This window comes from Rhinolophus sinicus, linkage group LG05 (genome assembly GCF_036562045.2).
Source record: "Rhinolophus sinicus isolate RSC01 linkage group LG05, ASM3656204v1, whole genome shotgun sequence".
In the NCBI taxonomy this organism is placed as follows: domain Eukaryota; kingdom Metazoa; phylum Chordata; class Mammalia; order Chiroptera; family Rhinolophidae; genus Rhinolophus; species Rhinolophus sinicus.
In genome coordinates, this window is record NC_133755.1 from 60,744,201 (window position 1) to 60,768,748 (window position 24,548).

Here is a 24,548-nt window from a genome sequence, read left to right on the forward strand (position 1 = left end):
TTATGTGTATGAGGACTTCAAGATTTGTGACATGCTAGTAACATTTCACTATCAGTTGATAAGACAAAAGCTAACCTTAAATTCTAAATCCTATGAATAGAAAGGGAGATAGTTCTCTGGAACATGCTGATGCTGACTCATGGGAAATGTCAGATGCCACAGTTCTACCTCAAATCATATGATTTTAAATATTACTTACGCAAAAAAACAAGCAAAATAAAATGGGGGTGGATTAATATAAACACAAAACAACCGATACGTCTCTAAGGAGGACTGAAAAGGCAGAATTTATTTTTAACATATTTGATAAGCTTTAAAACATGAAAATCCATAGTATGTAGACATCTACAAAGTAAAGAGATGTGATGAGTTCTCAAGTGTTTGGCATAAGAGATTGGTGGTAAATTAGACAGGGAGTGATGACCCAGTAAGGGCAGATAGGAGCCCAGTGGTACAGGACCTTGAAATATAGGCTCAGGAGCTGAGACTTAGAAATATTAAGTAGAAAAGAATTATAGCAGTAAGAGTTTGCTCTCCTTTGTTTCCATTAGAGCTTTTGAAATTTATTTTTCATCACACTCACACAAACTTCCTTAAATTGAAATTTTGCATCAGATCTTACTGTAATAAACAGATGAAAGTAAAGCACTCTGACCAAGGCAGAGACAGGGCTCCGGATCCTCTGTGCCTTTGGAATTTGCTCTCCTACCCCATCTGCCCAATGCTGAAATTCCTCTATAGAAGCATGATCTTCTCTGGATGCAAAAACATACTGTCTTGTATCACACGCCATCCCAGAATCTCAATCCCCAAACCAGGCTCCTCCATTACTATTTTGTGCCCTAGGTTTTGTTTTCACAAGAAAGATTTAAAATGTAAGACAATAAATTAACCTCATGGATAAGTTAAGAAAGAACAAATTCCTAGGCATTTTCTTCATTCAGATAATGTTTTATGTATTTATTGGAGTACGTGGTGGGGGGGCATTGTACTCTCTCTGTAACTGGGTCTGTTCTCCTTCCTGTGTGGTTCTCCCAGGCCCTTCCACTAGCTACATCATAGCACTTATAGCATGGCTACAGAATTTTTTATACGTTGTCGGCCACCCTTTTAAACTATAAGGTTCTTAAGAGAAGGAACTATGTATTCCTTTTTATTTACCTAGCACTTCACACGCTGATTGATATGGATAGGCACTTAATGTATATTTCTTTAATAAATAAATAACATTTAGTAACAGACATATGCACTTTGTGCTCTGAATTTTTCAAGGAATTAGATTTCACTTAAATATGTAATACTTGGAAGGTACTTTGCTATTTACTGAAAATATCCTTTCCCTGAAGACATATCAAAAATCACAGGTTATTGTATCATGCTTTTGGAATAGAAGCTGTAGCACCTGGGGCAAGACCAATAAAAGCTGGCAGACAGCAAACGAGTTTTCAACAAAATCCATTAGAGCTCTCTGAGACCTGTATCTCTGAGTTTGTATTTGATACCTGGAGAATTACCAGTTTCCCTTGGCCCTTGCCCTTTGCTTCACGACTTGGGTTCCTCTTTGAAATGATTTCCAGGGCCTCTCCCTAGTACTGGCCATTAATGACTATGGTAATCCCCCCTTATCCATAAGAGATATGTTTCAAGACCCACAGGGAATGCCTGAAACTGCAGCTAGTACCAAACCCTATATATACTGTGTTTTCATATACATACATACATAGCTATGATAAAGTTTAATTTATAAATTAGGCACAGTAAGAGACTAACACCAATAACTAGTAATAAAATAGGACAATTATAATAATATACTGTAATAAAAGGTATGCAAATGTGGTATCTCTCTCTCCAAATATCTAATTGTACTGTACTCACCCTTCTTCTTGTGATGATGTGAGGTAATCAAAAAGCCTTTAGTGGAGAACTTTTACCTTTACACTTAAGGGAAGTATTTCATGGCTTCTCTTTGGTATGTCCAAATTGCCATCATCACTACTCTTGTGCTTTGAGACCATTATTAAGTAAAATAAGTGTTATTTTTTTTATTAAAGTTTATTGGGGTGACAATTGTTAGTAAAGTTACATAGGTTTCAGGTGTATGATTCTGTAATAAAAATAAGCATTATTTGAACATGAGGACTAGGATACTATGATAGTTGATTGTATGACCAAGATGTTACTAATTGACTAATGGATGGGAAACATATACAGCGTGAATATACTGGACAAAGTGATAATTCACATCCTGTGTAGGACTGAGCAGGATGGTGTGAAATTTCATTACCCTACTCAGAATGATGCACAATTTAAGACTTATAAATTATTTATATCTGGAATTTTCCATTTAATATTTTTGGATGATATTTGACCTTTGGAAACAAAATTGGGGCAAGCAAAACCACAGATAAGGGGTGAAAGAAAAGGCACTATTGGGTATTGACAGGCAAGAACTGCCCTCTAGACTACAGATTAATTGAGGCCTAATCTCACTTCGCCCTTATTGATTTAACCCTTAAGTCAAATTAGAAGACAGGCCTGTCAGATGGCCTAGAACACCAATTTATAATAGGTAATAAATTATAACTGAAAAAAATCACATGATGGGTAAAACATTATCTTTTACTGGAACTCCTCCTTAGGAGCTCAATTTTAAAAAGTACTGTGATAAATTGTCTTGGCTAGTAGGTACTCAAACTCTTATAAACAAATACTGAATAATTAAGCAAAGGCTATTTAAAGATTTGCAAAATTAAGAGCCTGTCTGGGTCTACCCTGCCTGTACTGTATCTTTGCTAAAATATGTCACACTTTGACAGAACAAGAAATGAATGTGTTTATTGTATAGTTGTAAAAATAACAAACATGAAGTTAGTATTTGCTAACTAAGCATTTATTTATTCAACGCCTACTCTTTCACTGCTGTGGAGATCCTACTCTCATGATTTTTATAATCCTGATGAGTGGTGTATAATATAAATAATAACAAAGAAATGAATATTAAAATGTCAAGTAGATAGAAATTTCAAGAGAAACTAATTTGTTACATATTTACAGTGTAAAATAGATAATTCAGGCAGAAATTAAGAACAGGGAGATACTACTTTTACCAAACTTAGCTCAATTTGGAAAGAAAGAACAAGAAAAATAGAGTATTTCAACTGAGATTTTTTTTAATGAAAATAATTTTATTACAGTGGGACAATGGATAATAGATTAAGTTGAGAATCTTATAAAAGTGAGAATTCTCTACTGCAAGAAAAAAAATCATCACAATTTCAGAAATTCATGAGCCAATCCAGAAGCTAAGACCAGGGGGTTAAGAATCAAAGGTATATCCATCCACTGGAATGAATAAGTAACTTTGATACTTAAAACTAAAAATTGACAGTGCCTGTCAGACTCAGAACCCTAAAAATTATATGATCAGTTGAAGTTATTTTGTTTTACTGTTTTTATGGCATGGGAGTGAGGTTAAGGAGGAGACTCTATTCAGTGCAAACCGCTCAATGGTGATATAGCACATGTGAAACAGCTCAATAGTGTTATAGCTCAGTGATGAGATAACATATCTGTGGAATAACATGTCTGTGAGGCAGCTCTAGGGACAGGCAGCTTGGTCCCTCCCTGGCTAGAGAACTCTGCTCTGGTCTGCCAAGGTGGCTCTACCCTGCTCCACTCTACTGAGACAGGACAGTTCCACTCTGGTCTGGGGAGACATCTTCCATGTTTCAGGTCCCTGATTAGTTCGTTTTCATATAAATGAGGACTCCAAATACTCACAGTTTGATTGGTCCAAAAAGCGCTGTCCTAATTGGTCAGAATGGAGCAGATCTGGTCAGTGGAGATGTTAATGAGGATACAGCTGCACAGCTCCAATGGGGAAAGTCTTAGCACTTTTGGTAGAAATACAATTCCAGCAACTCCTTTATAGGTGTTGTCCCAAATGGCAGGAACACAGTGCAGGCAGGTAGGCAGTTCAGTGCAGGCAGGATGCGTTATAGTGCTGGCTTCTCCCTGAAGTATGGCCTGTGTGAAAGGGCCCTGTTTAACAACAACTGTTAGGCTCCTCTTTATAAATTTGAGCCCAGTTAGCCACCAGGAGCCCTTCTCAACAGCTATATTCATTCTTGGGCTCAGCACTTCCAATACCATTCTTTAGCAACCTTAATGGCACTTACCTAATATCCTGCTGGCTACTGTCTACTACTGGAGGGCAGGGACGCTGTCTGCATCATGTCTGTAACCTCCATAGTGTCCAAGACGGTGTCCAGGATTCACTGGGCTCTCCATTTGGGGCTTTACAAGGCTCTGCATGATCTTGCTTTTTTTTTTTTTTTTTTAAGATTTTTTATTTAAAAATATAGCTAACATATATTATATCAGTTTCAGGTGTACACCATACTTGTTCAATACCTAAAGAAGTGATCACCATAAGTCCAGCAACCATCTGACACCGTACCATGCTATCAAAATATTATTGACTGTATCCCCCATGCTGTACATTACATCACCATGACATATTTGTTTTATACCTGGAAATTTGAACCTCTATTCCCCTTACCTTCCCCTCATTTAAAAAATTTTTCAATTACAGTTACATTTCAATATGATTTTATATTAATTTCAGGTGTACAGTACAGTGGTTAGACATTTATGTAATTTAAGAAGTGATCCCCCTGACTAGTCTAGTACCCACCTAGCACTATACAGTTATTAACATATTATTGATTATATTACCTATGCTTTACTTACATCTCCATGACTATTTTGTAACTACCAATTTGTACTGCCTAATCCCTTCACCTTTTTCACCCTGTCTCTACCACTCCACTTCCATCAATCACCCTAATAAGTCTAGAACCCATCTGACACCATACATAATTATTACAATATCATTTACTATATTTTTATGCTATACCCTACCGCCCCATGACTACTTTGTAACAACAAATTTGTACTTAATACCTTACCATTTTCCCCGTGAACCCTTGTCCCATCTGACAACCATCAAAATGTTCTCTGTATCTATGAATGTGTTTCTGTTTTGATTGTTTGTTTATTTTGTGCTTTAGATTCCACATATAAGAGAAATCACATTGCATCTGTCTTTCTCTGTCTGACATACTCCATTCAGCACAATACACTCCAGGTCCATTCATGCTGCTGCTGAAGACAAGAACCCATTCCCTTCCCTGGCCAAGCAATATTTCACTGTATATATGTACCACCTCCTCTTTATCCATTCTTCCATCGACAGATACCCAGGCTGCCTCCACATCTAGGCCATTGTAAAAAATGTTGCAATAAACATATAGGTGCACAGGTCCCCTGGAAGTAGTGTATTGGATTTCTTCCGACAAATATGCAGAAGTGGGATTACTGGGTCCCTATGTTTTTTATTGGAACATTTAATCCATTTACATTTAAAATAATTGTTGATAGATATGTAATTATCTCATTTTATTATTCATATTTTTGGGTGTTTTTTTGTTTTGTTTTGTTTTAATCTTAAAGTAGTCCCTCAAACATTCCTTGTAATTCTGGTTTCATGGTGATGAACTCCTTTAGATTTTTCTTGTCTTGGAAGCTCTTTATCTGTCCTTCAAATTTAAATGATAGCCTTGCTTAATAGAGTAGTCTTGGTTGTAGGTCCTTGCTTTTCATCACACTGAATATTTTGTGCCAGCCCTTTCTGGTCTGCAAAGTTTCTGTTGAGAAACCATCTGAGAATCTTACGGAAGCTTCCTTATAAGTTATTAGTTGCCTTTCTCTTGCTGCCTCTAGGATTCTCTCTTTGTCTTTAAACTTTGCCATTTTAATTGCAATGTGTTTTGGTGTGGACCTGTTTGGGTTCATCTTGTTTGGAACTCTCTGCGCTTCCTGGGCTTGTATGTCTATTTCCTTCACCAGGTTAAGAAGTTTTCAGTCATTATTTCTTCAAATAAGTTCTCTATCCCTTGCTTTCTCTCTTCCCCTTCTGGTACCCCTGGGATATGAATGTTGTTATGCTTGATGTTGTCTCAGAGGTGTCTCAAACTATCTTCATTTTTATTTATTTTTTTTCCTTTTCTGTTCCATTTGGGTGATTTCTGCTACATTGTCATATAAATCACTAGTTTGATCCTCTGCTTCAACTAGTCTGCTGGTGATTACTTCTAGTGCATTTTTTATTTGAGTTATTGTATTCTTCACTTCTGACTAGTTCTTTTTTATGGTTTCTATGTCCTTCCTTATGCTTATAACCTCTTTGTTGAACTTCTCACTAAATTCCTTGAGCATCCTTATAACCATTGTTTTTAACTCTGTCTCTGGTAGGTTGCTTGACTCCATTTTGTTTAGTTTTGTTTCTGGAGTTTTCTCCGATTTATTCATTTGGGATGTATCTCTTTGTTTCCTCATTTTGGCTGGCTCTCTGTGTTTGTTTTTATGTATTAGGTAGATCTGCTACATCTCCCAGTCTTGCCAGATGGCTTTATGTAATAAGTGCTTTGTGGGGCCCAGTGACACAGTCTCCCTGGTTACCTGCACTAGGTGCTACAGGAGTGTCCCTTGAGTGGGTTGTGTGTGCCTTCTTATTATATTTGAGCCTTGATTGCTATTGGCACATCAGTGGTGGGATTGACCTGCAGGCTGACTGGCTGTGGAGTTTGGTAACATCCACAACTTACGGGCTATTTTACAGGGGACTTATCACACAGAGTGGGATTCACCCCAGTGGACTGTGTTTCCTGTTCAGACCACCCTTTGGATGTACCACTTGTGGGGCTGATTGCATGGTGCTCTGCTGTGATCTAAGCCAACCTCCAAGTAGGTTCATTCTGGGGCATCTTGGGAAGGGGATCCAGTGCAGGCCCTGGTCAGCCAGTGCCTGTCACCAGCTGAGCACTCCCTGGTAGGAGCTACAAAGCGATTTGTAGTTGGTCACTTCTTATGCTGGACTGGAGGTGTAGAGAAGAGGCAAGACTGTGAACTGAGGATCATTGCCTCCAATACCAGGCCTGGAGTAGCTCTGCAAAAAGCCCTGGACATTCCAAGGCCTGCTGCCACCTGCTGGCTCCCATAAGGCTCAGCCACTTATAGAGCTTCCTGCAGTATACGAGTTGAGTGAGGTGGGTTTTCAGGCAGTCATCAAGGTGGGGCAAGTGTTTATCAGGTTAATGTAGATTCTGGTTTGGTGCCAGTGCTGAGCCTGGAACTACTCAGCAAGTCTCAGAGCACACCAAGGCACACCAGAGCCACTGCCTGCCTGGGGCCCGTGGACCACTGAGAGTTGTCCAAGAAAGAGTATAATATGGGTATGACTGGCTTTTTGCTGAGAAACTGCCTCAGGCGTTGAGCCAGTTGGGTGGGGCAGGGCCCAGGGAGTCATTAGGGTGGAACAAGAAAGTGGAGTGAGTGTAGTTCACCAGGCCATTACAGATTCAGATTTGGCCATGAGGTGTGGGAGGGAGGCTGCTCAACACAGGAAAGATGGCACCTGCCTGCAGGCTGCATGGGAGGAGGGTTTTATGCAGGAGAAATTGTGACTGTCCCTCCAGTCCTTATCCTGAGGCCACACAACTCAGTCTCTCCCTGCATGTCTCTATATGTCTCTCCCAAGTCACTGTCCCTCTGTCAGAGCCCATGGTGAGTTCCTGTGAGTGAGTGAGTCTGTGCACACTCCCTTTCAGAAGATGTCTGGGTTACCTGCAGCCTTCCATTTCACGTGGATGATTACAATCCCCACTGATTTTCAGGCCAAATATTGTGGGGCTCTTCTTCCTGACACTGGTACTTGGGGCTGGTGATCCCACTGTGGGTCTGCAGTCCTTTGCTCTTCCAGGGGAACCTCCATGGCTAAGATATCCCTGCTGATTCTCAATCACTACACATTGGTGTGGGGCCAGTCTGTTTCACCTCTCCACTCCTCCTACCATTCTCAATGTGGCTTCTTTTTCATATCCTTAGTTATGAAACTTCTGTTCATCTAGACTTCTGCTGATTCTTCAGGTTTATTATTCTATATTTTAGCTGTAATTTTAATGTGATCTCAGGAGGAAGCAATCACAGCGTCCACTATCTTGGATCCCTCTCTAAGTTAAATGTCTTTTGAGTCTTTACATGAGATTGAAATATTTCTATTCAACATTAGCATTTAAGCTGATGTATCCTAAAATCAGACTCCAGATTTGCTATCCAACTTGTCATTCCCCAAACATTTTGAATTAATATTGTTGTGATACTATATAGTGGTATTACAAATCTGTAATGTTGGTTGTTAATCGAGTCCATTCTAAAGAAAATAATTCAGTGTCATTTATTTTACTTTGTCATTTGCTAAGGGTTAAAATTTCATATTGAGAAACTGAGGTGCTCTAAAAATAACTGAAGCAAAGGAAATATTTTAAATTTTATGAGTTTAACAAATGTATATATTTTCTTCTCCTGATCTTCAATGTTTATGTTTCATCATTTTATAATTTTTAAAAATATTAAATGAAACATTATTTTTTTTTAGATTAGGAGTTTTTATTAAGTAGCATCTTAATCAAGGGATCTTAGGGTTTGGAGCAATAAACTACAGGAAATAACTCCAGAATTTCAGGCTCTCCTCTCTTCATTCCAATACTATATAGTTTTCTATCCTTAGAGTACATGTAAATTACATGGGGTGATTGTTAAAATTATAGGTTCACATGAATCATTCCTAAATATTCTTATTTAGTAGGTCAACTATGAACCAGGAAACTGCATTTAAACAACTCCTTACGTGATACTGATGCAGTCCGTTTTGACAAGCATCCAGTCAAGTTTTCTTCTTCCATAATCTCTACATTTGGGTAATGTTATTTTTCCTATGGCTCCACATGTTTTCATTTACTATAATTGATCATGGGCCAATTTAATAATTATTAAAATATTTAAATCCAATATATTCTTCAAAGAGTACAAAACACTTTAAAAAAATAAATAAAGTGAGGCTAATTCCCCATCACTACAAATTAAGATAGATCCTATTGCTGTTAAAACAAGAACCATGGGGCTTGGTAATAATTAATCCTGGTTCATTTTTTATAATGTTAAGAGAAATATAGTATTTATGTATCTACCACATTGTTAATGAATCAAACTTTGGCCATATATCAACCCTGTAAGATAAGCACCAGTCTGTAAATCATGCCTTGATTTCTCTTTATCTGTTTCAAGTCCATCTAAAATAAGCAAGTGGTAAAGGGTTTACAAGTGATAATTTATTTTCTTTTTCCTTTGTATTTTCTGAGCTTAGCAAATGTCTTATATTGATATTTATTTTTTATGAACTAATAAAATGATGATTTACAAATAAATAAAAACTTATAGCAGGACCTAAAGGACAGAAAGAGTTCAAACAGAGAGAATTATCATCACTGGTCTCAGACTTGCCCTGCCTGTTTTTCTCTGAGTCTACTGTGCATAATACAGAACACTGATTCTCAACTTTTTATAGCATACTTCAAAGTGGAAATAGGAAAACATCAGAGTTCCTATTTTTAGAAAAGAGTTAACTCCATGAAATTAAGTGAGTTTTCTCATGTCTTAAAGACCGTTTAAAAAATCATAGGCCAAATGTCTGGCACCTTGGATAGTGCTAGGTATCTTCCTGGGTTTTATTAGCCTCAGAGATTATTAGTTGAGTATTCCATATGTGATTTGTGTAATTCCATATCTTTCATATAAAAATAGTAGTTCAAACTTTTTTTATTTCATTTTTTATTCAAAAAGAGAGAATGCAAAAGAAAAAAATTAACTTTGGAGGATATATTTAAAATAAAATATGCATATATACAGCATATAAAATAAGCAATTCAGAAGTCTAAGAGCCAGTTGAGATAAGGCAGGCCCCTCTCTCAACATTTATTAATTAATTATTCATGTAATATTTGACTACTCATCATCCCCAAGATGACATGAACCACATATGTTTTATTCACTATTGTCCCCAGTGTTCAACAGGGTAGTAAGTACTTAACATACAAGCTCAGACACTTAAGTTTGGACACTTAAGTAGCAACAATGTTGCTAACCTTTTTTGATATCAGAGGAATTATTCATTATGAATTTGTACCAACTAGACAAACAGTTAACCAAGTTTATTACTTTGAAGTGCTAAAGAGGCTGTATGGAAAACTTAGACAACCTGAACTTTTCGCCGGTAATAGATGGCTCTTACATCATGACAATGCACCAGCTCACACGGCACTGTCTGTGAGGGAGATTTTAGCCAGTAAACAAGTAACTGTATTGGAACACCCTCCCTACTCACCTGATCTGGCCACCAATCTTTCCCCAAAGATAAAGGAAATACTGAAAGGAAGACATTTTGATGACATTCAGGACATCAAGTGTAATACAACAACAGCTCTGATGGCCATTCCAGAAAAAGTTCCAAAATTGCTTTGAAGGGTGGACTATGTGCATAGCTTCCCAAGGGGAGTACTTTGAAGGTGACCATAGTGATATTCAGCAATGAGGTACATAGCACTTTTTTTAGGATGAGTTCACAAACTTAATTGTCTGATCTCATATATTTAAGTAACATAATGAAAGAAAGACTGACACAGGCCCATGTACTATCCTCCCCAATGAACAGAGGAATTGGAAATAGACTCACAAGCAATACTAAGATTACATACCATACATTGGATGTAACATAATGAAGAAAATAACAACACATTACATAATGCAAATAACATAATATAGTGTATATATGCATTAATGCTTAATCTTAAAAATCAATTTCATTCATCATATTCTTGAATATTTATTTTATTGAACTAATCTTCAAGGAAAAAATCGTTATTTCTCTTTAGGGCTAGAAAACTACAATTTTGATTCAGCTAGAAAGTCTGTCATTTGGGTGATATTTGGGGATGGCTAAATTGTGACTTGAAATTCACATTAGACAACATCAAATCTGGCACTTCCAAAACCACATAATTATTCCACTGTTTATTATTATTAAATAAATTCAGAAAGACAAGGGCTAAGATATCAGGTCATAATACTGGCTGTATTTCTGTTTAAAAATGCCAACTTCTAAATTGTTCACAACTTGTCAATGTCATAACTTGAACTTTTTCTTTAAACTTATTAAAGAATCAAATATTAGAAAACGTGTCATCATAAATCAATAGTCAAAATCCTCAACCCTTGTTAACCTCTTGGTTAATCACAAACTCTCTGGGATAAAGTAATATAATAAGGACCAAATAAGGTGATAGTTAGGCAAGAAAACATGGATGAAAATAGTTCTCAGAGGTTCCTTATTGGCGAGATTGTATAAAGGGATAGATGGAGGAGGTTTGGTCAAAAGCAGAGATTTATAAACACTTAATAAGTCTTTAATAATTTAATATTTAGAAAAACGAGAAGAAAATATCGGGACCATGCTTTGATTGAATATATCTAAAGCCATATATGAAAGATCTATGAATACCTGCTGCATGACGGGCAAGTTGCTAAGTGCTAAGTATGCAGAGAGAAGTAAAATATAGCTGTCAGTGTTAATCTGTGCTGCTACCAGAGCATTCTTTTAAAACAATTAAATAAAAATTAAATATAAGTTAATTAAAGTAAAAATAGCATTTGTGCTACAAATGTATATGGATGTTTAGCATAATCATAAAATGTTGTATATTTTTCTATTCCCCAAAAGTGATTTTTCATGTGAAGACACAGACAACGGGAAGGTGGAAGAAGACATATCATCTTTTTCCTCTACTTTCTTCTTCAGTGGCCACCATTCCTCAGACTGCCTTGAGCCATTCCGTCTTTTACCACAACTTCCTCTTTCTCCAACCACATCTGTATATCTAAATCCTATTGATTTCCCCTTTCCATTCATCACAAGTCTTTCTCTTCTAATATTGTATACCTTTGTGCTTTTGTAGACTATTACTTTAGTTCTTCAATGGTAGTGTTATAATTGACTTCTAACTTGTCCTTTTACCTTGTCTTTCACTTTAATAATGCATTCCTCTAACTGCAAACAGTGCTGTCTTTCTGAGCTACATGTGAATCCTAACACTTTACCGCTTAAACCTTTTAAGTACAGAAGATTTAAAAATAGACTTTGTTTATTCTTCTCTACTTAAGGATAATGCCTAAATACTTTCTCTCAGCCTACAAAGTTTTAGCATTCATTCACTAGCAAATGAGTCAACAAAAAGTTAGTGGTTACAGTGCTAAGGATGTAAACTGGAGATATAGCAGTTCACAGATCTGATCCATTATCAGCCCTCAAAGAATTACAAGCCAGTGGAAATGGTTTTCTGTATGAGATTCCATCAATGCCTCGTTCCACCCTCAGTTTCTAGCATAATAGTTCCCTTTGAAAGCTTTCCCATCTCACATTCCTCAAAACACATATACTCTATTGATTGTCCACACAGTTCTCAGTTCTTAGTTGACTGAAACCCTTCATACACCCATTTTTCCCCTTCTTCCTGTGCCTAGAATATCCCTGCTCTATCTCTTCTATGCCAGATATAGTTTTGCCCATTCACATCTCTACCTGTAACAGAATTAACATTAGATCTCAGGTGTGCTTCTGATGGGCACAATGAAAAACTTCTTGAGGACAAGTGTCAGGGTAATTAATTATTCACTCACATTTCTTATATTGAATTTCATTTGTGGAAAAAGTAAGGCTACCCCAGATAACTTTCAAATGTACTACAATTTCTTCTCTTGTTTTACTGAAAGATATATTTTCCTATAAGGAGGGAGTTACTTTAAATAAATATATGGTGATGGAAGGAGAACTGACTCTGGGTGGTAAACACACAATGTGATATATAGATGATGTATTATAGAAATGTACTCTTGAAACTTATATAATTTTACTAACCAATATAATCCCAATAAATTTATTAACATTAAAATAAATAATACCTAAAAACCTCTGAAAGCAAACACAGGGTTTATAGTTGCCTAAACATTATGTTTCTACTTTAATATGTAGGAGGAAGTAAAAAAATCCTACAGAAGGTAAAAAAATATATATAGATTAGTCTTTATGTGACACCAGTGGTAGCATGGTATTTCATATCATAAATGAATAGTTTAAAAAAAGAAAAAAATTAGTACATAGGACTATAATAAAATATTTGATGCTTCTGTCAAAATAAATCATAAAGATCAAACACCAAGGATTTTTAAATATTTGCTCATCCAGATTATGAGCTATTTATGAGGTATTGTCAAAATCCCTCTGAAATCTTAACATGGCCTTCCATTCCCCAATCTCTGTTACAAAATGATCTAACCATAGTGAACTTCATACAATTCCTTTCCCTAAATAAGCAGGCATCATGTGCCAAGGAACCTCATAGGGGTAAGTTTATTTATTATATATCATCCCTCTGATCTTAGTTTTAACAGACCATCTGTCTTTGTATCAATAAACATTGAATAATGGAGAAGTGAATATACGAATATGTATGAATAGAGAGATGAATAAATGTCATTGTTATGACACAGAGGCTCCAAAACTCAGATTCCTAATCTTATATCTGCCATCTGTGTTCAATTTACAGTACTCAACTTTTATTTTTACTCCCAAGTCTGAGAATGTTTTTATTCCAGGATATTCACTTGTTCTGATTCTGTTGCAAATGCTAGATACCAGTTTAGACCCACCACTCTCTTTCTTTGGGATTGGAGCCCTAGCTAAACCTCTACCCTCAGTACTTAGAAGTCTTCTGTCCAGAGATAGTGTTTTCACATGATAATCATCCATCTTCATGTGTGTTTAAAGTTATTGTTCTTGATCTTTAACACTGACTCATCTTAAGATAGCATTCAACAATAACTCTCCTCTCTCTCTCTCTCTCTCTCTCTCTCTCTCTCTCTCTTTCTCTCTCTTTCCATATGTGTGTGTGTGTGTGTGTGTCAGACAGATACACTTATATACATGTAAACATAGTATATCTACATCGAGATAGAGACACATAGAGATTATATTATATAGATAGATAGATGATAGATACCGCATTTCCCCGAAAGTAAGACCTAGCAGGACAATCAGCTCTAATGTGTCTTTTGGAGCAAAAATTAATATACGACCCGGTATTATATTATATTACATTATATTATATTATACCTTATATCTTATTTTACTATAAGACTGGGTCTTATATTAATTTTTGCTCCAAAAGATGCATTAGAGCTGATTGTCCAGCTAGGCCTTCTTTTCGGGGAAACATAGTAGCTAGATAGATGAGAGATAGATAGATAGATAGATAGATAGATAGATAGATAGATAGATAGATAGATAGATAGACAGATAGACAGATAGATGATATATAGATAATTTCCTATTGGTTCTGATTTTCTGAACTACCTTGACTGATACAATAGCATAACAGTTGCATTGTTTCTGACTAGTTGTTGAGATAGGTACAAAATTCCATTGTGTCAAAGGGAGAATTGTGCACTCTTACAAATCCAGGTAGAAAATGTGTGTGGCATACAGAACACTCATCTTCCTGCTGTGGATCAGCAAATTGTCCCTCTGTTCATCCCCTCATAGAGTTGCCTTCCATTCTGACTTGATACAAAATAGCAGTTTGGCATTGCTCTGCAGCATCTTCTCAACAGAACATTTGAGGATATTCAGGGCATTTTTGTAGTCTCCATATGTGAAAATGTAAGCGAAACTCATTGAACTGTTTCTTTTTACCACTTAACCTTAAGAATTCATTTGTGCTTTTCAGCAGAAAAGGAAGAGATATAACTACTTATAAAACTTATAGTTTCTCTCTAGCTATTACAAAATGTAATTTTGGGGCTTGTTGAAGAGAATAGGCTTTATTCCTCCTGCAGATGACACTCTTAAGTGTTACTGGACTAGGAGGATGGGATAGTGATAGAGTGTCACAAATTCTAAATCCCTCTTGTCATATCATAGGCCATGGCTGAGCATAGCCAGGCTTCCTACAACAATGTAAGATTGGCTCAGAAAGAGTTTAGAATTGAGAATAAATCTGGAGGAGAGACAAAGTTTCAAGTGCAAGAACAATGCCTAATTTGGTAGGAATACCATATCCAAACAGGAACTGAGAGTGCAATGAAACATTTCCTCTCAGGATACAGGTTGTTAAAGAGTAAAGATAGAAATTAGCAAAGATAAATGTATCAAACATCATCCTTGCTTGCCAGACTAAGACTTTGTTTTATTCACCTGTGTATCCCCAGCAGCTAGCACAGTGACTGGTACATGGAAGAGTCTCAGAAATTTTGAGGAGAATTACTGCATGAATGCATAAATTTATGTGTAAATGAATAAATGCATGCATTTACTTATGCATGAATAATAAATAAGGGAAAAAATAATTGAAAGTTTAAGCCAAGAGACTGTTGGCCTAATCAAATTTGATCAACATCCCTAAAGGAAGTCTGGTGAGAATAAGGCAATAAGACGTTTTCCATGTCTGAAAATAAATGAGAATTTCACAATTTACTAACACAAGGTTTTGATCACAAAGAGCAGAATCAAAATGGAGAGGTCAATAATAATGACCCCATTGCCAATATTAGAATGTTTTATCGGAGTCTAGTAAAAATCTCCTGTTCAAAGTAGAGATAGATGCTAAACACTGGGGAAAGACTTAGCTTATGAGTAAGGATCCAATGATTCCAGGAGTCAGAATTCAATTTCTGACAGTTCCAATTTTTCCTTTTCTCCATTGCTGGACCATACAATCCAATAGCTACTTTCCTAGTACTGAGTTATACTTATTTTAACTGAGTTACTGTTGAAGGGTTGGGATGAAACTTTAAAAATTGCAGTTAAGAGTGGAAGCCCAATTTTGTTAAGGACATGGCTAAATAAATAATAGGACATCTGGATAATGAAATATTATTTTTAAATGCATACAAGGAGTTTATAGTAAATGATGCAAAATAAAGGTTAATTTTATAAAAATTTATAAAATGACCATTTGCAGCAACTTAGATGGATCTTAAGATTATCATGCTAAGCAAAATAAGTCAGACTGGAAAAGTCAAGCTCAATATGACTTCACTCATATGTGGGATATAAGACAAACAAAGAAACAAAAACTCGTAGATACAGACAACAGTTTAGTGTTTACCAGAGTATAAGGGGGGAGTTAGAAGAAGGTAAAGAGTATCAAATATATGGTAATGGAAGGAGATTGGACTGGGTGATGAACACACAATGTAACACATAGATGTAGTATTATAGAATTGTACTATTGAAACCTACATAATTTTATTAACCAATGGCATCCCAATAAATTTAATATAAAAGAAGATGCAGAGGTTATCAAATAGACCAAGTGCTTGCCCCATGATGCTCACATTTTTTGGTTTGTGTAGCTGTGTGTATTTTGTGACTGTAACAGCAGCAAATATAAATTAAAAAATCAGTAAGCAAAGTAATTTTCACATGTGTTCCATGAAAGGAGCGGTCATCAAGGAGGAAGTTTGTGGGTTACAATTCTAATAGGGTAGGGGGAAGCAAACCCAGTTTGTGGAGAAAATAGCTGAGCTAAGAGTCTATGGAAGGATAAGGATACATAGTTCATTCAAAAAGAAGGGAAAGAAGCAGTCCATGAAGGGAGAACAACAAATTAAGGTGGAAATATCTTAAAGTGTTTAAAGGATGGAAGAGTAATGAGTGCAGTTGAAATGTAGTAAATTAGGTGTCAGTCGTTGGAGGAGAGGGCTAGTAGGGCAGCATAGTTTGAGATAACATTGGAGAATAGGTCAAGGGCCAAAGCATATGTACTCATGTAAGCTCTTGTTTACCATGAAAGAAGCTGGATTTCATTCTAGGATAAAGAGAAAGAAGTTTAATTTTTTATGATGTGATCTGATTTTTGAAAGGGTAACTATGAATGTTGAATAAAATATAATTGCGAGAATGCTGGAGTTGAGAGTAAAAAGGATACAGAGGCTAATACAATTCCAGTGATGGATAATAGAGCCATCATCAGGGAGTGATGAAAGAGAGCCGATGACATGCTAGGTGGTGTGTGTTGGTCAGGATTGATGAGCCAAGGTATTGCTTATGTTTTCAAATAGTAGATTGCTAGAGAATTTTTGGTATGTTGTAACCAAACAGAGACAAAAAAATAAAACAACAACAACAACAAAAAAAAACAACCAAAAAACTGATGATGCAGAATTATTGAGAAGGTTTAACGAGAGGAATCAACACCTCTGATTGATGTCTCTTGCTACCACAATGTAACCATCACTTGCCTGGACTGAAAATGTGGTTAGCAAAACCTTTATCAAAGCACAATACAACCATTACCTCAGAATAACAATGAGAGGCACCCAGGGAGAAGCTGAATGTGAGCTGCAAGGATGACAGTACAGAGAGTGAAATGAAATTATGCCAAAAAGATGGCAAACACCTCAATTTCTCTGCACATTCTCTCTTGGAATTACTGTCCCAGTATCAGCACACTCTAATTGAATTGCATTAATAAAATGGCTTTCTTTTAAATTATTCCAGGAAGAAAATTTAAGCACATTTGCTCCTTAGGCAAGAAGCTTCTGAGCACCCCACTCAAGCTTCTCTCTGTCCAGCAGGCCTTAACATCTCTTCCTCCTTCACTCCCTTAAAGGAAAAAGCTGAGAAACTCTTTTCTGTAATGCACGTTTAGTAGGAGCTCCCTAAGTCAACTTTGCTTGCTCAACTGAGAATTATCACTTAAAGATTTAGTTAAGGAAAAGGAGCTTCTCAATTTCTCATTGTATTGTCAGTAGAAGGCACGGGAAACTGAAATACGGCTGAGGCACCAGTGGCAGGAACAGGTTCTGCTGATTCTGTTGATTTGAAGACCACTTAGATGAAAGAAAGTGGAAAACACGGTTTGGTTAAAAGCGTCTTCCAAGTCGATCTGTGGTGACATAGTTCAAACATGAGCTTTTTCAAGGTGTAGAGATGGGGTTCTATGGCTAAGGTATTCCTTTCATGTCACATGCCCATAAAATATTATTTTAAGTGTGTGACATTCTAGAATGAAGAAAAAAAAAAAAGTTGCCTACATGTTTTTAGAGCATTCATGTATCACTTTAGCTGTTCCCATATTCACATTATTTTATTTTCTGAAGTGTGAGGCACATCACTCGAGACTAATCACCGCTATTGGTGATTTGCCCTCCAACGTCCTCTGACCATAAACTATTTTATGTATCTAATTCAATAAAACAGTCTTTGGCTCCTAGATGAATGATTGCATTGTAAAATGACTTATTCTTAAATATGTGCCAAACCAGCAGTTCCTATTGGCATCCATGACTGCATTATGGAGGCTGATGAATCATGGAAATAATTCAGAATAGAGAAATGATGGAAATGAGTGGACTCATTGCCTAAAGAGCAAGTGGGTCGTCTACCTCCCTAACCACATACTGTGCTTTTCTGATTGCACCAAGTTGATGGGAAAAATGGTTTGAAGTTATTTGACAGCCATCAAAAAATAATGTCGCTGTGGAAGAAATAATTTGGTTTCCTTATAGTAACCTCCAGCCCCTTGTACTCTGGTAGTCTCCCATAAGAGTATCTTTGAAAGCCATGTAGCTTTTGTTGCAGCCAGAGGGGTCTTCTGAGCCAGTTATGGTCAATGAGATACAAAGAGATGCTTGCTGGAGGATTTCTGTGAAAGGTTTTAGCTTCCTGATAAGAGCTAGAAGCTCTTATCCAGATTTTCTTTTGTATTCTAAATGATTCAACCATTTATTTCAGTGGGACAACTTGTGATTCTCTCAGGGATATCTGAGACCCAGGCAACAGCTAAATTATTTTATCTAATACAAAAGAAGGTGCTTCAAAGTCAAGAAAACTTACAATTAAACTTCAGCTGTGCCATGTAGATTCTCTCCAATTTTGAATATGTTTCTTAAGCACTGTATATCTCAATTTTCTTACCTCTAAAATATAATTTTCACCCATTGAAATTCATATTCGTTTTATTTTTTAATATATTAATAAAATAATTTGCATTAACAGATTTCCTAAATTTTAGCCAACCTCATATTTCTAAAAGATTCCTTACTTGGTTGAAATGTGTTATTTGTTTAAATTTTCATGTAATCAGTTTGATAATATATAATATTTTCATTTATAAACTATGTGTGTTATTTTTGTCTAATTTGGTTTTGAAATTAGGTCATAGTCAGAAAATTTTAAGTTTAGCATGGCTTCTTAAGGCCTCAAAAAACTTAAAGAACTTAGAAGTTCTCATTTTCTTGAAGATTTTACGAAAATGATCAATAAAATCACCTGGCTTAATGTTCAACAGAAAGTAAATATTTGGCAATCTTTTATATGCCTCTCCTCATGGTTAATGATCTATTCAGGTTTTTCGTCTTTCCTTACGACCATTTTTGTTATTTAAATTTTCTTGAAAAATTATCCATCTACACTCAACTTTGGAAAATTGCAATGATTTGAAATTACACATTGAATTTTCTGATATATTTCTGATTCTTTTGCATTTGATTTTATATTTCTTTTCATATTAAAATGTGTATTATTTATCTCTATTGTTCTAAATTGAGCAAAGCTGTGGTGTGTTTTCTATGCAATAATTTATTTTGAAGAAGTATTTTTAAGTTTATCTTTACTTTTTTGTTTGTTTTTTTCTTATCCCATTTTTTTTTCTTTTTTAGTACACCTTTCTTCTTACTTTATTTTGATTTATTTAATTGAAATACTTGCTTTGCTTATTTTGAGTGCACAAGCTCTGGATTAGTTACCCACAAGTTATTCACCACTTTCTTTTCTATTGTCTTTCTCTACTGTAGCTATTATAAAGACAAAATACTCAACTTCACTGCCCTTTAACTAGAAATAATTCCAATCAGTGGTTGCCATAGTTTTTTCAGTACTTTTCTCATGGTCCTACTCCTTTTTCCCCACCATGAATACAAATCTCTTAATTGGAAACACCACAGCAACAGATCTTGAGAAAAGAAACCAAATGTTAAGGATAACAAAGAAGATTAAAAGCAAGAGCTTCCGTATATTGATTACATCACTGGGCTGTCACAAAAAGCCTGGGCAGCTTAATCCTAACAATTTATTGGCTAAGGTGAATAAACTGCCTACTTATTTAAACTAGTGTAGACTGTATTTTCTTTAGCTTTCTGCTGAAAACATTTCTGACATAATTTGTACTGTTTCTATTTTTAGCATAGGTTTAAATCATATATGAATACCACTGGCCATATAAATAAATGTTTTGGATGCTAGTTATTCTAAATAGTCTGGAACATATTATTTTATTTTATTTTTTGTTTTCTCTTTTAACCCCTAAGCTATTTATGCATGTTCATTTTTGTTTATTTGTTGGCGTTACTTTATTTTCCATCTAGTTAGATTTCATATTTTTTATATGCTTTTCTTGTTTAGAATATGAAATGATATTGTCTGCACTTTCTTTCTGGCCATTCTCTGGAGTCCACTCCAATTAGTAGTGCATCCTTCTTACTTCTTAAAACTGCCCTTTTAAACATTACCAATATGATAAAATCAACTTGAATAAGACATGATTTTGTCTTATTCAAATTCTCATTATTATTCTATACTTTTTTTGCTACTTCATGAAACATCTTCACTTGAAGATCAGGACATTATTATCTGTTGTTCTTTTTTAGGGGGTATTTTTCTCTCTTTTTCAATCTCTTTTGCTGGTCTCTCCTCATCTGTTTAACTATTAAATGTTGGAACACACAAGAGTTTAGTCTTTACACACATCTCTATGTATACTCATTCTCTAGGTCATATAATTTAGTTGCATGACTTTACCATTTATATACTGACAACTCACAAATTTATATCTCTAACCTTGACTTTTCCCTTGACATTCACATTTGTATATTTGATTGCCTATTTGGTGTCTCCATCTGGATATCTAGTAGATATCTCAAACTTTGTATGTTAAAATATACTTTTGATTTCCTCCTCCTAAGCACTCTTCCCATCATTTTTCCTATCTCCATGACAATTCCATTATTTTAGTTATTCAAGTCACAAAACCTGGAATCATTCTTAAACTTTTTTTATTCTCTCATTGACATCAGCAAATCCTATCAGCCTGCCTATCAGCAAAGTTTTATTTTATTATTACCTTTTCTTGATTAATTAAACATCTTGGATTTTTTATTAGGGTGATTAAATTTTTAAACCCTTCCTTGCATATTAAGAAAAAATGTTCACATGCTTCTTATATAATGCTCCGTAAACTTGCTGTTCTATCAATTTTGATTTGTGTTAATCACACTAATCTCTATAGCTAGGTGATCATAGTCAGCCTGAGCTGAGACCTGAATAATGATAGACTCCAGGTGGAAAAGTGTGGGGAAAGAACATTCTAGGCAATAGGACACTGAATGCATGCAATGTTTCTCAGTTGAAAATGAATTTAGTTATATTGCGTAGATTAGAAGTAGGCTATATTTACTAGAGTAATAAATGAAGGCAGAGTAGAAAGAGATGATATCTGAAATTTAAAGCCTTGTGGATCATAAAATGGAGTTTGAAAAATATTTTCACTAGGTACAGAATTCTAGGTTTACAGATTTTATTGTTGTTGATTGTATCTGTCAAGAGATTTAAAATGTCAATGCACAGCCGTCTGGCTCATAGTGTATTGATTTTAGACATCTGCAAGCATTCTTATACTTGTTCTTCAGTATGGATGTGTATTTGTTTCTGGATGCTTTAATAATTTTATTTTGTCAATAATTTTAAGCAATGTTGTTGTGATATACCTTTGTACAATTTTTTGGTGTGTTCTGCTTTGAGTTCATTAAGCTTCTTAGATCTGTAAGTTTACAGTTTGCATCAAATTTGGAAGATGTGTGGCCATTACTTTTTTCAAAATTTTTTTCTGTCCTACTCTCTCTTCCTTTTCTGGGATTATAAATACTTATACATGTACTTAATTTTGCTGTACAAATAACTGACTCGACCTTCATTTTTTATTCAATCTTTCTTCTCTATTCCATTTTGGATCGTTTCTATATTCACTAATCTTTTTTTGTTGTAATTTTTTCCTGCATTGTGAAATCTATCATTAATCTGACAGAGTGTATTTTTTATCTCAGACATTGTAATTTACATCTCTAGAAATTTGATGTAGTCCTTTTTATAGTTTCCATACATCTCATGATGTACTTAATTATAATTTCTTGAACTGCATGAAGTATATTTATGATTAATGTTTTATTATTCTTGTCTACCAATTCTATCATCCAAGTCATTTTAGGTTTTTAATTCCATTAATTAACTTTACTCTTTATTATACCTCATATTTTTCTACTTTGTATTTTTGCCAATTTTTGATTGGTTACCTGCATTTATTTCCTATAGTAGCCAAAACATAGTTGTATAAATTGAGTGGCTTAAAAAAACAAAAATGTATTCTCTACAGTTCTGGAGGCTAGAAGTCTAAAATCAAGGGACATCCTCCCTCCACACCCTCTAGGGGAATATCCTTGTCTCTTCCAGCTTCTGGTAGCACCAGATATCCTTTGGCTTGTGACTTCTTTCTTCATGTGGCCATATTCCCTTTGTATGTCTCTGTGCCCAAATTTCCCTAAAGAATCATTTTTAACTTGATTTTATCTACAAAGACTCTATTTCCAAATAAGATCACATTCACAGATATTGGGGTTAGGACTTCAATGTTTCTTTTTTGGGTGGTGGTGGGGACACAGATCAATGCATAACAATTGCAGAAATTGTGAATTTTACATTTTTGGGAACAGAACATTTTTTTTGCATTCCTTTAAATATTTTGAGTTTTATTTTGAGGTGTAAAATTATTTGAGCTCAGTTTGATCCTGATGAAGCCTGCTTTTAAGCATCGGTAAGTGGGGCCAGAGCAGCCTCCAGTTTAGGGCTAATTTGGCCCTACAACTGACACGATAGCTTTCAGAGTGCCCTATGTGATGTGAATTTTGAAGCTTTTCACTCTGGCTCTAGACATGAACCAGGCTTGAATGAGCTCTAGGAATTGCTCTACCTGATTCTTTCTGAAGGTTCTGTCTGCACCTCAGTAATTTCACACATATGTGCTAATAAGATCTCAGATGAAGACTGAACCGGAATTTTTTCTTCAAAAGTTCTGGGGCTCTCTCTGTAGCCTTTTCCTCTCCAATACGCTGTCTTTAGAATCCTGATTGTTTTGGCCTCCTGAACTTTGAACTCTATTTCTACAACTAAGGGAGATGATTCTCCCTTCCTGTGCTTTGACCTAACAATTCCCTCCAGGTATTAAACTAGGATATTTGTAAGGCTTATAACTTTTGTTTCCCTCCTCTTATGAATTACTATTTTGCTATTGTTTTTTCAATGTCTGAAAAACATTGTTTCATATACTTCATCTACTGTTTTAGTTATATAGAAAGGTAAATCTGGCCTTGTTACTAAGCCATAGCTGGAAACTGAAGTCATAAAATGGAGTTTGGATTATATTTCAACTAGTTACATATCATACAATTTTAAGCCAGCATGATACTATCAGATTATTTTTTTTAAATATTGATCTTCTCAGAGAAAGGGAATGAACTGAAGAAGAGATAGAGAAAAAGAAGACAAACCACCTAGTGTGTGGATTGCTATGGTCCAGGCTAGTTATGGTGATTGCTTGGAACAGGTTTGCTGCAGTAGAGACGATGAAAAGGGATGGTTTACAGATATAATTAGAGATGGATCCCACAGGTCCTGTGGAATTATTGGAAGTGAGGTAAAAGGAAGTAAGAGTAATGAAGTATAATTTACAAATTTTGACTAAGAAGCTGGTGAGTGATAATGTCATTTTTTGAGTTGTAGAGGAAAGTGAAAAGTATGTAACTATGGGAAGGGTTGGTATGTTTTTATTTACAATTTATTTTTCCCAACTGGGAAATTGAACCTATACACTTTACTTTGATCAATTTTGTATTTATTCTTACTTTTGTTACTCATTTTTTCTATTCACTACATGTTTCCTGTCCATTTTTTCTCCTGCATTGCCTCTTGCTACTTTTTCTACCTCTAATACTTTGGAAATTTTATCCTTTGCTTATATTCCACTAGAGTGTATCCCTTAAACTTGTATTCTGCTATCACTATGAAAAATTAATCAATATAGCTGGTAGAGAGGTTTCTAAAACACACATGTGATCATATTGGAGTCTACATAGAATTCTTTAGTAGTTTCTAGTGCCTCAGGATAAATCCTTGCAACTTATCTTATATCAGAGCTTTGCTTGTTACAAATTTAATTCACTCTGACTTCTGCAAGAATAGAACCTCCTATTACTTTTATAAAGTCCCACAATAGGATGATGCATTTTAAAAATTATTTGTATTACTTTTTCTTATTTTAGAATTTATTTTTTATTACATTTATTGGAGTGACATGGGTTAGGAAAATTATATAGGTTTCAAGTGTACAATTCTATTATGCATCATCTACATTATTACATTGTGTGTTCACCACCCAGAGTCAGTTCTCCTTCCATCACCATGTGTTTGACCCCTTTTACCCTCTTTTACC